The 15175-nt window shown below is 41.0% G+C and overlaps 2 long non-coding RNA genes across 3 annotated transcripts; both read left to right on the top strand.

Moving 5' to 3' along the window:
- The first annotated feature begins 347 nt into the window (after positions 1–347).
- LOC118940103 lies at positions 348–1813 on the top strand. Its single transcript, XR_005036704.1, has 3 exons — positions 348–572; positions 770–858; positions 1461–1813. It is a non-coding gene; the product is annotated as an uncharacterized LOC118940103 (long non-coding RNA).
- A 1107-nt stretch (positions 1814–2920) lies between these two features.
- LOC110494243 lies at positions 2921–8063 on the top strand. 2 transcript variants are annotated; one of them, XR_005037029.1, is made up of 7 exons: positions 2921–3101; positions 3529–3853; positions 5004–5303; positions 5751–6050; positions 6193–6273; positions 6442–6522; positions 6671–8063. It is a non-coding gene; the product is annotated as an uncharacterized LOC110494243 (long non-coding RNA). The 2 variants fall into 2 exon arrangements; XR_005037028.1 differs by having other exon boundaries at positions 5751–6273.
- Positions 8064–15175: the final 7112 nt, after the last annotated feature.

Below are 15175 nucleotides of genomic sequence, written 5' to 3'. Positions count from 1 at the left end.
TACTTGTCCACAATTGCAACCACATAGATAAGCAATGAGTTTAGTTGGGGGAAAGTGACAGGACTTATTGTGTGCATTAAACTCACTGTTATTTTATCCCTAGGAAAGAAAAACAGAGGAGAAAAGTAGCTGGAGCAAAACAGGGGGAAAGAATAACGATAAGGTAAATAAATTATTTAGAAGCTCTATCTTCTAGGGGTGTCAAACGCATTCCATGGAGGGCCTAGTGTCCTCTGGATTTTGGTTTCTCCTTTCAACTACTTACCAATCAGTCACCTTAATTCCTCAATCAAGTACAAGGGAGGAACCAAAACCCACAGATACTCGGCCCTCCGCGGAATGTTTGACACGTGCTCTATCACATTGAGAGTGTGGGGATATTAAGATCTGATGAAAGAATACATCCCATTTATCATTGTGTTATTTATATGAGGATGGTCAATTAGACAAAGTTACTGATTGTTTCTCATTGTATCTCTCCTCTATAGGATGATCCCTCTGCAATGTATTCCACGGTTGCAGACAGAAACACTGGTTTAGGTGACAAGACAACCACACCACTCATTACACCAGTAAGATAATGTTTGTGTGCATGCGTTTGTCTTTAAGACTGTTATTGATTAAATCATGTCAAATTCAGTGGGAAAATGAATGTCTCAAGAAAGATTGCATCTCAATCATTGTGCTACTTGTGTGCTAATGGATGTTGCATCTGTATCATGTGTGTATTACGTGTCTCATTGTATTTCTACTCTTCTTCCCTCTTTAGGATGATGATCCCTATGCAATGTTTCTGTGTGAACCGCAGCATACATCAACCAAGAGGAGACAACAACACTCTACAGTGCACCAGTAAGAGTAAGTGCAGTGTGTGTGTGTGTGTGTGTGTGTGTTAGTATAAATACACTGAGTGTACAAAATTAAGAACAGACTCAATTTGTCGGGGCATGGACTTTACAAGGTGTCGAAAGCATTCCACAGAAAAGATGGCCTGTGTTGACTCCAATGCTTCCCACAGTTGTGTCAAGTTGGATGTCCTTTGGGTGGTGGACCATTCTTGATACACACAGGAAACTGTTGAAAAACTGCGTGAAAAACCCAGCAGCGTTGCAGTTCTTGACACTCTCAAACCGATGCGCCTGGCACCTACTACCATACCTTGTTCAAAATCACTTAAATCTTTTGTCTGGCCCATTCACCCTCTGAATGGCACACATTGACAATCCATGTCTCAAGGCTTAAAAATCCTTCTTTAACCTGTCTCCTCCTCTTCATCTACATTAATTGATGTGGATTTAACAAGCAACATCAATAAGGGTAGCTTTCACCTGGTCAGTCTATGCCATGGAAAGAGCACTCAGTGTATTTATAGTGTAAATCAGCACAAATCTACATCCCTAGATGCTGCAGTGCCTGTGTCTCTGAATGTATCTTGTGTTTCTTATTGTCACTTTATATAGGATGATCAATCAGTGATATACTGCACCATTGTCCACATGAAAGGAAAAGGGAAGGCAGCAGTGAGTCTGGAGAACAGTGGAGAATTTGTGTTTATTTAACCTTTATTTAACTAGGCAAGTCAATTAAGAACAAATTCTTATTTACAATGACGGCCAGAGTAGGTCAGCATTAAGATGGGCAGATCCTCCTAGAACCATTATACAGTATGTGTGGTTATTGTTACCATGTATTGCTTAACTGTAAATATGTTTCACTCTTCACATTCAAATCTTGATCTTACAACGCATTTAAAATACCATATGATAGAATTCAAATTTGCTACAAATTACATTATGTATTTTGTCTTTCACTTTTCTTCTATAATACCATAAATTAAATGCTTTCTGTAAATATGTTTGATATATTACTTTTCTAAATGAAATTAATATCATTACTTTTATTAACAGTGTAAAGAATAGGAAAATCTATGGCAATAAGGCAATAAAATTTGAACAAAAAGTACGCTCTTCTCTTCATTTTGATAAGTTGTGGTGTTTTATGTACATACATTGGCAATGTTTAGAATCATAGTTCTGCTAAATTCATGCTTAGCCTCTAATGGTGGTATGTGGAGTTATATTGCAATGTGTAACGTCTGCTTCCAACTCACACTCTCAAACACATAGATCCCCTGAACGCAGCTCACGCTCCAGATCCCAATCACCTGAATTCTGATCACCTGTTCACACACCTGTATGTCATTATCACACACTATTTAGTTCAGTTCTTTGCACCCCATCACTGTGAGGTTTTGTTTTGTTACACGGTCTAGTCAGAGCGCTGTTTAGGTCTGTATTAGGCCTCCCGTTTATTGTAGTTTTTGGCCATCCTCACTAACGACACCTTTTTGCCTATTCCCTGCCTGTACTTTTGCCTATCAGATTTCCTGTCGTCAACCCCTTGCCTGATCTCCCGGACTATGTTATTAGCCTTTTCCCTGCCTGTACTGTTACCTTTTTGGAGTCCCTGTGTATGCCTCCTCCCATGGTCATTTGCTAATAAACAACTGCTGCGCCCTGCGCTGGAAACCAGCACTCTGTCTCCCATCGTATTGATCACACAATGATGATAGAAATTCTCTTCAACCAGTATGCCTTTGTTGATTTTGGGGAATTATGCAATACCTGCCTAATTTTTGTTAATATACTCTATGTAGGGTCTATACTTGTTATCTAAAGTGGCTGAGCAGTTTTCCATTTATGAAATGACAGATTGGCGGATTGATGGTAATTTTGTCATGGATAAGATTATCATAGTCAAATGAACTATGATTCCATTCAAAAACGGACATTTTGAGAAGAGCTGACCATAAGGAGAGGAGAATGACTAGTTAGAGAAAAAGGAGAAGCAGAGAGGTATGTAACCGGATGTGGGCTGAGAGTCAGGACATACCATTCTCACTCTACTTTTACTTCCCATGTCACACAGTTACACATATTGTCAGTCTACACTCACAGGGAAGAGGAGCGCCAAACTCAGTCCTTCTCTCAACACACACACAGAACATACCGTTTCTGTCTTTCAACATCAGGAGACCGTCATCATGTGGATCTCTGTGTTTCTGATCAGCTCAAGCCTTCACATTACTGCAGGAAATGAAGGTGAGTCCTACTGTCTCAACCTGTATGTGGTCATGGAGACCTCACTGTTACTGAAAAAAAATGTGGAAAAAAATACTAATGCGTTTAGTATACAAAGTGTACACAATCACATAAAGTGTTGCTAGTTGCTCTTACTCTGGGGAGATTGTTTATCAACAGTCATCCTTCTGCAGTTATTTTTCTGGTTCATAAACAATATTTATGGCATATATTTTTTTACTTGTGGTCAAATAAACTTCTGATTTACTTTGGATAAAAGTGTCTGCTAAATGGCATGTGTGGATTCTGTTGCAGATCTCTCAAATAGTTGCTCATAGTTTCAGACTTCATTTTAGAAAGCACTGCCCATAATGGATTGTACTGTGTACGTGCAGAATTGTAATAATACTCATAGTAATAAGAATGATGTTGCTCTGTGTTTCAACAGGCTGTACTCTGTCAGGCACTAACCATCCACTGCAGGAGATCACTGCATTCACAGGCCAGTCTGTTCTCCTGCCCTGCTCCTGTACTGTACGTCAGTTTGATACTCCCAGACTCACATGGACTAAATTCACCCTAGGTCAGGAGCCTGTGATATTAACCCAGAGTGATCTCTACATAGACAGAGTGGAGCTGTTGAATAGAAAACATCCTGGGAACCTCTGTCCTCCTCTCACACCTCACTCAGGATGATCAGGGAGATTACAGATGTAGACTCGAGGATAGTGACAACTGGGACATAGAGAGGGACATCAGACTCTATGTTAAAGGTAAAATATTCATCTCAGGCTTAGACAGCTGTATATAGAAAGTATAACAGTAGAAGGCAAACATCTGTACAAAACCATTCATGGTTTGGTCCATCAAATATATAAGCTATTTCAGATTACTACAGTATATGGCATTGATAATACTGAAGGCTATCAGTAATACTGTTAGTAATGGGTAGTCTTACGTGTTCATGTTAGCAGTTGTAGAGAGCTCCATCATCTAAAATTGATCAAGTAGGTTTCCCTCAACAAATTGCTCTGTTTTGTTGTGGAAAATTACATAATTAGTCATGCTATCCTGTGTTTTACTACTTAAAGAATAGTCTCTTGTTATATGTTAGTGTTTTTTCTAACCTGATACAAACTTGTCTTGGTGTGACTTAGTCATAAGACTGGTCTTACAGCTAAGAGACATTTGGGTGCCACCGCAGCATGTGAAATCCTGTGGGTTTACTATCTACAGAAAGTCACATGTATGGAACCTTGCAGAAAGGAGTAAAATATAGTGTTTGTTGTTGTGAATGCAGTTAGATGTATGAGCACAAGGTTGATAGCCAGAGGGCTATCTTAAGTTTACACAGACAACAAATTACCTTTTGCACACAATCTGCTGACTGCCACATATACAGAAAGGGGTTGTATGTTTTTCTCTATAAAAGCATTGAACCAGCACTGTTCTTTGAGCTTTTCAACTATGCACTGTTTAGTGGATAGTTGATTCTCCATTTTTGCAAATCTTATAATAAAGTGTTGTTTGAAAGAATCTGCAGTCTCTCTTCCCTTTGATTAGATATTCCACGACAGTTTCAACAGGCTGCACTTTGTCAGGTGTCCAATCAAGGATAGAGAAGACAGGAACACATTCAGGGACATCAGAAGAGAAGAGACTTAGAGTCTCAGGCTTAGATGGATGTGTATAGAAAGTATGACAGGAAGCAACAGTATACGGCAAACATTGGTACAAACAAACAATAAGTACAGTCCATAAAAATATATCAGCTTTTTCAGATTACTATTTGTGTACAAGAAGAATAGCAGCAATACTGTTAGTAATGGGTAGTCTTGTGCGTTCATGGTAGAAGTTGTAGAGAACTACCATCATCTAAAATGAAAAAAAGTAAGTATAACACATTTCTACGTGTTTCAACAGGCTGCAGTTTGTCAGACTCTAACCAACTGGAGATAGTTCGATCCCCAGGCCAGTCTGTGCTCCTGCCCTGCTCCTGCAATGAACTCCAGGCTAAACCTCACAAACTGACATGGACTAAACTCCCCGCTACACCATTAACCAAGCGTGATCTCTACAGAGACAGAGTGGCAATGTTTAATACTGAGAGCTCTCCAGGGAACCTCTCTGTCCTTCTCTCATTCATCACTAAGGAGGATCAGGGGTGGTACAGGTGTACAATCAACAACCAAGACACTAGAGACATGCATATCACTGTTGAAGGTAAGAGATCTGATAATGATCCATTTTATGAGTGTTGTCTGCACACTGAAAAACAAGCACTGCATTCACCATTTAAGTTGACTTTTTCATGCTCATATAAGATGTGCATAACAAAATAAGTCTGTAAGGGGATAAAGACCTTGCCAGAGACTACAAAAGCACTACCAACAACTGCTTCTAATGGTCAGTTTATGTCCAATGAATATCATGAAATTATACTCCACAGGCAGAATATTTCAAGGAAATTATTCAAATGTCTCAAAATTACACACATCTGCGACTGGTTTCTATCAAATTGTCATTACATTTTCTGTCTGACAGGTTCAAATTGATGACATTTGAACAAAAAACTACATCAGCATACAAGCTGACCACAGTATTCTGTTTTGCACCGAGCAAAGCTCCCTGTTATACTGTAGACTGACTAAACATGTCCATATCCTGTAGGAACAGACACAGTGAGGACGTCAGGAGAAGCTCCATCTGCATCCTCTCTGCAAAACAATACAATCCAATACGTCTTAATGGCTGTCCTACCAGTCATACTGATCATCGCTGGAATGGCTTTGTGCATATACAAGAGAAACAAAAGAATAATTATTCCACAATTGCAACCACTAAAAAAATCAATGTGGAATGTGGGAATGGTTCATTTTGTCTATTAAACTCTGTTTTTTTATCCCAGGAAAGAAAACCACAGGGAATAATAGTAGAGGGAGCAAAACAGGAGGAGAGAATAATGATGAGGTTAATTAATCATTTAGAAGCTCTATCACAGTGAGAGTGATGGGGAATGAAGATAGAAAGAATACATCCCACTTATCATTGTGTTGTTATATGGTTAAGGGTTCAAAGTTACTGTATGTGTGCCTTATTTTCTGTCTCCTAGGATGATCCTACTGCAATGTATTCCATGGTTGCGGACAGAAACACTGGTTTAAGCATCAACACAACACCACTTAGTGCACTAGTAAGAGAATGTTTGTGTTTGTTTGTTTGTTTGTTTTTAAGACTGTTCCTCGATTAAATCATGAAGGTCTCAAAAAGGATTACATCTCAATCCCTGTGCTATTTGTGTGCTAATGAATGTTGCAACTTCATTATACAGTATGTGTCTCATTGTATCTTCCCTCTCTAGGATGATCCCAATGCAATGCATGCTACGGTTCAACACAGAAACGCCAACCAAGAGGATACAACTACACCACTCAGTGCTCCAGTAAGAGAAAGTTTAGTGTGTGTGTGTGTGTGGTAGTATAAGCGTTATATATAATGTAAAATAGTGTGAATTTGTGCATCCCCAGATGTTAGCAGCATTGCCTGTGTCTCTGAATGTATCTTGTGTTTCTTATCGTCCCTTTATATAGGATGATCCCTCAGTGATATACTGCACCATCGTCCACATGACAGGAAAAGGGAAGGCAGCAGTGAGTCTGGAGAGCAGTGGAGAAATAGAGTACGCCAGTATCAAGACAGGCAGATCCTCCTAGAGCCACTATACAAGGCTCACATAATACAGAGAGATCTCTAACAGTATTGTGCCCAGTATCATGAGGCTTTATCTGGCGCACTTAACTATAAATATATTTCACTCTCCAATTACACATGTTTAGTGGTTAACTGGGCACAGGAAATCAAGGGCGGGTTTACCTTCGCTAACATATGGAATTGTTTTAAGATGGTGATACTATCGTTTAGCTACTTTTTTTTTTTTTTTGTGAAGCAGAGACATGCAAAGTGCCTTGAATGGCTTGTGATTTACCTAGTTCCCTTTTTATATTGCTGTTTTATATTGCTGTTTTGTAATAGAGACGGATGACTTCAGCCATTTAAAAAAAAGGGAGATGTGGTTTGATGTGTATAGAAACATCTTTCGCAATCACTATTGCAAGAGGTTTCATTGGTGGCTATTCCAACTGATATATCCCCCATTTTAACATATGAATCTTATCTTTCTGCCAAATAGCTGGTACACCTTGAAGAATTCATAATCCTTGAAGTTGACAACAAAAATGTAAAATGTTTGTATTTTTAAGCCTAAATTTGTTACAGCCAACTGTCTTTGTAAAAACAACCTATTGTCGAAACCAGTCAGTTAGCTACTTCCTCTTTGGTCTAATGGACAAATCACAAATTGTTGTATTCCTGAACAAGAAAAGCACTCTAGCAATGTCATCAACTGAAGCATATGCTTTTAAAGTGCACATCTAACAGGGAATGTCATGTTAAAGTGTGTATGTTTCTGTACAGACAGTATCTCCATTTGACAAAGTCAGATTTTCCAATTACTTACTTCAGCACACTCCCACAGACCACAAACAGATGGCCATCTACAGCATCTTTTGCAATATACAAATATACAGATATTTCCGTTTTTTTTAAAGCTAAAAACCTGTTTTTGCTTCATTATGGGGTATTGTGTGTAGACTGATGAGGGGAAGAATTATTTAATCAATGTTAGAGTAAGGCTGTAACGCAACAAAATGTGGAAAAAGTCAAGGGGTCTGAATACTTTCCAAATGCACTTATCAGATCTGTTTTTGATATGTCCTCATTCTCAGCACTAACATGTCTGTGACTTTTCCTTTTAAACATGATAATATTAACATGCTGATGTAGTAGACGTTTTTATCCAAAGCGACTAACACGAAGTAAACATATTTAGTAGCCTATATGTAGCCCATGGGCAAGTGGCTAACCTTGTGGATGTTGCTAACCCTATGCTGATAAACTTCACAAAACAAGTGTGAATTAACTGTTTTTGCCTGTCTCTTAAACATTGTGTGGAATCTTTATTATTGGGTTATTATCCCTAGCTACTAAGTTTACCATGTTACGAAGTACAAGAAATACAACAGGAAATGGCAAGTTGTAACTCTAAATCCAACAGGGGATTATTGGTGAAGAACCACCAGAACAGACACAAGTCACATTGAGGTGATTTGACCAATAAAATGACAAGGAAAGGGTAGAACATTGAGAAGAGATTAGGATTAAACAGATGGAGAAGAAGGGCGTTTGGTGGTAATAATGTTTTCCAGGCATTTGTTCTTGCTGAGCGTGGTGTGTGCTCCCCACTACTGGAGATACGTAGGTCTCCAATGCCATGCAGTAGGTACGCCAGTCCTTGCCCATGGCCATGAAACCTACAGAGCAAAGCAATTATAGTAAAGTATTGCACTTCTAACCAATAAAGAACATCGTTGCAAAGTTTGAGACAATTCTGTTTCAAGAAATTTTTAAGATCTGTAGTGTCATATCAAATCAAATTAAATCAAATTGTATTTGTCACCTGCGCCGAATCCACAGGTGTAGACCTTACAGTGAAATGCTTACTTTACAAGCCCTTTACCAACAATGCAGTTTTAAGAAGAAAAAAAAGTAAGAGATAGCATAACAAATAATTAGACAACATAGTAAAAAGCAATTGCTGGGCTATATAAAGGGGATGCCAGTACATAGTCAATGTGTCAATGTGCACGGGCACCGGTGTGGAGGTAATTGAGGTAATTATGTACAAGTAGGTAGAGGTATTAAAGTGGCTATGCATAGATAATAACAGAGAGTAGCAGCAGCGTAGGGGGGGGGGGGGGGGGGGGGGGGCAGTCTATGACAAGGGTGGCTGGAGTCTTTGACAATATTTAGGTCCTTCCTCTAACACTGCCTGGTATGGAGGTCCTGGATGGCAGGAAGATTGGCCCCGGTAATGTACTGGGCCGTACGCACTACCCTCTGTAGTGCCTTGCGGTCGGAGGCCGAGCAGTTGCCATACCAGGCAGTGATGCAACCCGTCAGGATGCTCTCGATGGTGCAGCTGTAAAACCTTTTGAGGATCTGAGGACCCATGCCAAATCAATTCAATCTCCTGAGGGGGAATATATTTTGTCGTGCCCTCTTCACGACTGTCTTGGTGTGCTTGGACCATGTTAGTTTGTTGGTGATGTGGACGCCAAGGAACTTGAAGCTCTCAACCTGCTCCACTACAGCCCCGTCGATGAGAATGGGGGCGTGCTCAGTCCTAGTTTTCCTGTAGTCCACAATCATCTCATTTGTCTTGATCACGTTGAGGGAGAGGTTGTTGTCCTTGCACCACACGGTCAGGACTCTGACCTCCTCCCTATAGGCTGTCTCATCATTGTCGGTGATCAGGCCTACCACTGTTGTGTCATCAGCAAACCTAATGATGGTGTTGGATTCGTGCCTGACAGTGCAGTCATGAGTGAACAGGGAGTACAGGAGGGGACTGAGCATGCACCCCTGAGGGGCCCCCGTGTTGAGGATCAGCGTGGCGGATGTGTTGTTATCTACCCTTACAGTCGTCCGGGAACAGCTGATGATCTCATGCATGTTTCAGTGTTACTTGCTTCGAAGTGAGCATAGAAGTTATTTATCCCGTCTGGTAGGCTCGTGTCACTGGGCAGCTCTGGGCTGTGCTTCCCTTTGTAGTCTGTAATAGTTTGCAAGGCCTGCCACATCTGACGAGCGTCGGAGCCGGTGTAGTACGATTCGACCTTAGTCCTGTATTGATGCTTTGCCTGTTTGATGGTTCGTCGGAGGGCATAACGGGATTTCTTATACGCTTCCGGGTTACAGTCCCGCTCCCTTTTGCTCAGTGCGAATGTTGCCTGTAATCCATGGCTTCTGGTTTGGGTATGTACGTACAGTCACTGTGGGGACGATGTCCTCGTTGCACTTGTTGATGAAACCAGTGACCGATGTGGTGTATTCCTCAAAGCCATCGGAAGAACCCCAGAACATATTCCAGTCTGTGCTAGCAAAACAGTCCCGTAGTTTAGCGTCTGCTTCATCTTACCACTTTTTTATAGATCGAGTCACTGGTGCTTCCTGTTTTAATTTTAGCTTGTAAGCAGGAATCAGGAGGATAGAATTATGGTCAGATTTGCCAAATGTTGGGTGAGGGAGAGCCTTGTACACTTCTCTGTGTGTGGAGTAAAAATGGTCCAGATTTTTTTTCCCCTCTGGTTGCACATTTAACATTCTGATTGAAATTAGGTCAAACTGATTTAAGTTTCCCTGCATTAAAGTTACCGACCGCTAGGAGCGCCACTTCTGGATTAGTGTTTTCCTGTTTTCTTATGGCGGAATACAGCTCATTGAGCTCATTTACACAGTGCCAGCATCTGTCTGTGGTGGTTTGGAGACAGCATAGGAAAATACAGATGAAAACTGTCTAGGTAGATAGTGTGGTCTACAGCTTATCATGAGATACTCTACCTCAGGCGAGCAAAACTTTGAGACTTCCTTAGATATCGTGCACCAGCTGTTGTTTACATAAATGCATAGGCCCCCACCCCATGTCTTACCAGAGGCTGCTGTTCTGTCCTGCAGAAAGAGTGCTTTACCCGCCAGCTGTATGTTCTTAATGTCGTCGTTCAGCCACGACTCTGTGAAACATAAGATATTATAGTTTTTAATGTCCCATTGGTAGGATATAGGTGCTTTCAGTTCGTCCCATTTATTTTCCAGCGATTGAACATTAGCTAGCAGAACAGAAGGCAAGGGCAGGTTAGCCCCTCTTATCCTGATCCTCACAAGGCATCCTGATCTCTTTCCGCGAAACCTGCGTTTCCTTTTCCAGCGAATCACGGGGATCGGGGCCTGGTCGGGTGTCCGTAGTATATCCCTCGCGTCCGACTCATTGAAGAACTCCTCATCCAATTTGAGGTGAGTAATCCCAGTTCTGATGTCCAGAAGCTCCTTTCGGTCATAAGAGACATTAGCAGCAACATTATGTACAAAATAAGTTACGAACAACGTGAAAAGACAAACAAAATAGCATGGTTGGTTAAGAGCCGATAAGACGACAGCCCTACCCTTCGGCGCCATCTTCCTCAACACAGCAATCAATAATATAGATTAATAGGGTCAAAATAGGCTCTAGGTAAGTGAAATATTTGTATTAAAAATACATTCCAAGTTGTTTCAGAACTTTGGTTGGTACATTTACCTGAGGCTTGGCCGGTAGAGGAGGAAACTAGAGGGAGAAGAAGTCACATTAGTTCTATTGAGGCTTGCATTATTTCACTTTATTCCCTTTTACTTTATTTGAAAACAATTTAGCAGATTGAAGCTTTATATAGGTTTGTTTGTTAGGGTCAGTGTCCATAATGAGACAGGGATACTAACGATAACACCCAGTATCCCAGGCACCTCCTTCTGAGAGAACATACACTGCTGCATAGCCCTCGTGAGTCATGGCCACATGGTTCTCCCCACTGTCTGACAACTGGGACACAGATAGAGAGATAGAGAGATAGAGAGAGAGAGAGGTAGATAGAAAGACCTCCCCCCAATATGGATGTGAAGTTTTTCTTGATTTGTCAGGGATCCTTGTATGTTTGTGTTTTTGTATTTGACAATACATTTAGCCTATCCATGCTCCCCTTCAACACTCATTCTAATGTTACAACTCTTAACTGCCTTTTTCAAAATTACCCCCCACACTTTCTTTTCACTCCAAAAACACTCATCTGCTCAGACCCGTATGCTTGCACTCCCATCCCTAGTGTCTGCATTTTTGTTTGCCACTTGGCCTTAAATTGTACCAATTTGTTTTTCTCAGTCGCCCATGCCATTTCAATATTTCAATAATTAATCCTTCGATTTTTCCATTGTGTCAGATTGATTGATTTCCACGTTTTTAGTATACATTTTTTCAAGATCAGTGATGAGAAGAGAATCGTCCAGACCATTGGGTATCTCCCTACACCACCATATTCCATGTCTTGAAATATGCAGACAGATGGATTAAAAGTAAGTTCACCTTGTAATACTTCTGACAGCAAACTTTCTAGCTCTGCCCACAGCTTCTGGACTTTATAGCATTCCCAGAAAGCTTGGATTATTGAGTCATGAGTTTTACACATGAAACATGACTGCCTGTTGTGCTGTATAATTTGTAAAATTGTGTATTATACATTAGTTTATACTGGATTAAGTACATTGTGTTAACTGTAATATCGTTAGTTATGCTCTAACTTTCCCTTCATCTTGTGCCAACATCAATTATTTGTAAATCTTGGTTTCAATAGTTTATATTTTTTCCTAAGAGACTGTCAGTTTGAAATGCTCTCTGCATGGTTTTGTATATCTTCCCTATCATATGAACATCCTTTTTGACTCAGATAAGATTCCCTCAAGGTTGCTCTGATGTCCAAAAGAATTCAAATTGAAATTCTGTGATATGTAACTTTTAAGTTTAATGTATTTGAAACGATCTACATTGGTCAGTCCAAAATCACTTTTTAATTCTGTTGCGGAAATACATGTACAGTGAGGCAAAATAATATTTAGTCAGCCACCAATTGTGCAAGTTCTCCCACTTAAAAAGATGAGAGAGGCCTGTAATTTTCATCATAGGTACACTTCAACTATGACAGACAAAATGAGGGAAAAAAATCCAGAAAATCACATTGTAGGATTTTTCATGAATTTATTTGCAAATTTTGGTGGAAAATAAGTATTTGGTCACCTACAAACAAGCAAGATTGTCTCAATATCCACTGACAGCTGATCGCAGGCGTGCTTGCAGGCATTATGAGCTATGTGAGCTGGGCAATTAACTTTCAGAATGCGATTGTTGGCACTGCTCAATAACTGGTAAACGGAGAGGTGTTTTCCAATTTTTCCAGTTTCCGCAGTAGCGTCACGAAGAATGCACCGATATTGCTAGCACCTTTAGCTAGCGTGGCCTTGTGCATTTCTGTGGATGCATGCTGAGTTCGGTCAATCTCCCCTCCATGGCCAATTGAGAATTCCCGACGCATAAAGTACAGAAAGCTTTCGTTGAGTCACTGACGGGTTTAACCCATGTATTTTTTGCTTCACATTGTTTTCTGTAGCTGCACAGTCTTTTTTGCAGGTTTATCCATATTTCCTTGATATGCCAAACCGACTGAACAATAACAGAAATTACTTTGCAGGAATTGGCGCGTTTATGCTATACTGTGATTGGATGAATATACGGGACAAGGGAGGTCCGTATAGGGTCAACTCAATTTATCCCAATATCAGGGACATCCCAGCAACCCTAGAGGAGCACCCTTCTTAAACAAACATTAATCTGTGCTGCTTGGTCATTTTGTCATTAAGGCAGCATGGTGCATCGTCCAGAAACATCTCTTTTTCATCAAATATATTTTTCACATTTTCTAACTAGTTTTCATTGGAAAGGCAGATAAAGCGTTTATCAAAAGCAACCACTTCTGCATGGAAAAACACAGAATCCTACTTATTTTTACAAGTGCTTAATTAGTCTACTCACTTTTGTTTTGAGCTGACTTCACCTTCAGACAGAGCAGGGCACCTGGCTCACCTCAAATAGAATGCAGTCATTGCAAAACCCGCTAACATGGGCAGCCGGGCGAGATTAATCAAACCCCCTCACTGATTGAGATAGGTGTGTGTCCACCCCAACGTGCTGGATGTCATGATGACACTCACCTGCCTTGAACAATGAGAAGAGTTGAAATAGACAAAATGGTGGCGTACACATTGTTGGGATCCTTCTAGTACAGCGTTTGCAAGAGTAGTATTCAGGGGAATGGGAAGGTGGACGGAAAAGGAAGTGAGACAGTGGATGGTGGTTGGATGAGTGAACGTGTTTGAAATGGAAAAGCGTTGCGGTAGATATTGATAAAGAAGAACATCAAGACGAAGCAGTGGCTTTATAAGTGTGATGTACTGTTGAACTCCACATCCCGAGGGGTTCGTGCTGATTGTAGGTAGATTGTGACAGCCGGTTAAATGAGCAAGATGTAGGTCAGGAGATGTGCAGTATTATCATAAGGAGACGTATACTTGGAATATGGAGGAGGAATGGAGGGTAAAAGAGAGGCAGAGGAGAGTGAGAGAGAGTGAGGAAGATGGTGAGCTCCAGTCAGTTAAAAATGGTGGGAAAAAAGAGCGATGGTTTGTTAAAGAAAAATGGTAGAAAGTGTTAGCAGAGTGAGATTGAGACAGGAGGAGAAATGGAAGTGAATGAGGGCTTAGTATCAGAGGTGGTAGGTGTGGTGAAGTTCTCGGAGCCGAGGCTTGCACCGAGTGTCAGGATAAAGAAGAATCTTTGACAGTGGGAGTGCAAAAAGTGGACCCTTGCCTTTTGGCTGATCCATTTGTGGTTTCAGGGTGGGTGAAATCAGAGTTGGGTGCTGTGGAATCGGTGAGGGTAACCAAAAGTGGTCTTGTGATAATTGTGTTTCTGCTGGTCAGAGGGAACAGTTCGCTCCGCGTTAAACGAATGGGGGCAAGAAATTGTTTTGCTCTCTCAGAAAAGGCTGCCATTGAAAGGAATGATTACTGGGGTAGCGGTAAATGTGAAAGTTTACCAACTGAAGGGGAAGATTCCCGGTATTTGTGATGCTTGTCGTTTGGTGTGACGCAGACTGGGTGGCGTGAGTGGTGAAACAGAAGAGACGTTGTCTGTTGTTGAGTCTTTGCCTGACAAATTGACGTTAGGATACATAAGTTATCCTGTACGAGCTTTTGTGCCGAATACATTACGATGTTACAGGTGTCGAGCTTATGGGCATGTGGCAGCAGTGTGTAGGAGGGCAGTTCAAAGGTGTGAGAAGTGTGCCGAAGGGCATGAGACAAAGGAATGTGTAGCATTGGGAAAAGTAGTGATACAGTATGTGTTAATTGTAGGGGTGCCCATGGGGCTGGGGATCAGAAATGTCCGGTGCGAGAGAGGCAGGTTTCCAGGGTTAGAATAGTGCAGAAGTTTTCATATGCTGAGGCAGTGAAGGAAGTAGAGGAAGATGAGTCAAGGGGGAGGGATCCTGAGAGGAGTGGTGTGAGTAGTATATCTGTACCTGTACAGTACATAGTCCAACAAGTGATATGTTTCAGTA

This window comes from Oncorhynchus mykiss, chromosome 17 (assembly GCF_013265735.2).
Source record: "Oncorhynchus mykiss isolate Arlee chromosome 17, USDA_OmykA_1.1, whole genome shotgun sequence".
Classification (NCBI taxonomy): domain Eukaryota; kingdom Metazoa; phylum Chordata; class Actinopteri; order Salmoniformes; family Salmonidae; genus Oncorhynchus; species Oncorhynchus mykiss.
This window is presented reverse-complemented; position numbering and strand designations above follow the sequence as displayed.